Source organism: Myotis brandtii, unplaced genomic scaffold (genome assembly GCF_000412655.1).
Source record: "Myotis brandtii unplaced genomic scaffold, ASM41265v1 scaffold3226, whole genome shotgun sequence".
Taxonomy (NCBI): domain Eukaryota; kingdom Metazoa; phylum Chordata; class Mammalia; order Chiroptera; family Vespertilionidae; genus Myotis; species Myotis brandtii.
The window spans coordinates 15,996-18,133 of record NW_005362386.1 but is presented as its reverse complement, the minus strand read 5'-3'; positions in this window follow the sequence as shown (position 1 = coordinate 18,133).

The following is a 2,138-nucleotide window of genomic DNA, read 5'->3' as shown; positions in this document are numbered from 1 at the left end:
ATTCAGAGAGAGACCTGCTAGTCAGGCTCCTGACCACTGTGATGGGAGGAAAGGTGGCCTGAGTCCTCTGGTAGCAGCAAAGGGGAGGAGAATGTCACCATAAAGAGAGGGAGAGATTTAGAGAGGGGGAAGTGGATGAAGGGAAAGACTTGAGGGGAACGTGGATGGGTGGGGCCTGGGAATTCTCAGGGATGGTAGATGGTAAAAGAGTCTATGGTTCCAGAAGAGTAGTTGGACCAGAGACCCACTACCCAGCAGTATCACCCAAAGAAGCCCTGGTCACCTAATGTGGGGCAGTGGGAGGAGCTTAAGCCCCTGGGAGACAGGAATGGGCACCTCCCACCCCTCCCACCACCAGCCCACACTGACCAACTGATAGAAGCCCCATCCCATGACTGCCCTGGTCACCATGCTTTGCTGGGACCTTAATGCCCAAAGCTGTGGGGCCCCAGGAACTTCCCAGGAACGGAACCTCCTGCAACTCAGAGCTCCCACAAGTGAGAGCTGGATCCTCAAGCCACAGACAAGTTGGGGCCCCACACTTGGTCCTGACAAGAAGTTTACTGAGGGAGGGGCCGGAGTTGAGAATGTTTTCACTGGGCAACTGGTTTCCCTTTTTTAATGGCAGCTGTAGTTGAGTGTTACAGTTGCTTTGGCCCTAGCTGGTTTGACTCAATGGATAGAGCATCAGCCTGCAGACGGAAGGGTCCCAGGTTGGATTCTAGGCAAGGGCACACACTGGGTTGTGGGCTCAATCCCCAGTAGGGGGTGTGCAGGAGACAGCCGATCAGTGATTCTTTCTCATCATTGGTGTTTCTATATCTTTCTTTCTCTCAGTTCATCTCTGAAATCAATAATAATCTTTTTTCAAAAATTGTTGCTTTGGGTTGGAAACTTCTCTGCACAACGGGAGATGGTGCAATGGGGCTGCCCTCTCCCCTGCAGGGCACTGGCACTGACTAGGCTGCTGGAGGCAGGATGGGGAGCCCCTGGTTTAACAGCCCTGATTGGTGACTCAGATTTCAGTTGGGGGCTGAGTGGCTATAAAATCAGCAATTGGAAGCCTGTGCCCTCCTGATCCCTCTTCAAGGGTTTGCCTTGCATGAACTGATGGCTACATTCGTGCAGCTGTTCTTTGCTACCTCTGCTGCCCTCATTGCTCCCTTTTTTAGCGCCTTTCATGAATTCAGCACCTCAGGCACCCAGATCCCTGAATGTGTGCAAACTCTCCTGGGAATTTGCTTTATATGATAGAGTTCGGCATAAGCAGAGACAACCAGGCAGGTCTGTTCTTACGGGGACACAGTAGATGCCTCACTTCTCACTCAGATGTCAGACCGCTTAGTTTGGAAGTGGAGGGAGGTACGGGCCTGGCACCCTTTGTGAGCAAGCCATGAGGAGGCCACACTTTCTTTGTAAATGTATAACTCCAAAACAAGGAGGCTATTTGGGAGCAAAGAAAAGGGATCAATGGGATGAGAGTAAACTTGGTCCAGGAACATGCAGACCCTGAGGCTGTCCAGGTGCTTCTGAGAGCTGAACAGCCAGGCCGACCCCAGGCCTGTGGGTGAGGCCAGCACTGCAGGGTGTTCGCCTTGTCCCCCAGCCCCCACATGCCAAGCTCTGTGCCCAGCTCCTAACCTGAGCTGACTCACTGACTTCCACTTCCTCCCAGGAGGCAGCTGCACTATTATTCCCATTTGGTAGATGGAGAAATTCAAATCCAAAACTCACTCTGGATCTCAGGGATAGCCACAGGCAAAAAGGACCAGAGCAAAGAAAGAAAGTCCTGTGTGTCCTGGAGAGGAAGCTAGGAGAAGGGGCCAGTCCCCTGGGCCTTTGGCTATATTTCCCTTCCCCCAGTGACACACTTCTTGGCAGGGAGCTGTTTGTGGAAAGGCAGGCAAGAGCTCTGCACCCCTCACTGGGGGATCAGGCCTAAGCTGGCAGTCAGACATCCCTCTGGTAGCCTGGGAGCCCTTGTGGGATGTCCGACTAATGGCTTAGGCCCGCTCCCCGTGGTGAGTGGGCCTAGGCCATTAGTCGGACATCCTTAGTGCTGCCACGGAGGCAGGAGAGGCTCCTACCACTGCAGCTGCACTGGCCAGCCATGAGCCGGCTTCTGGCTGAGTGGCGCT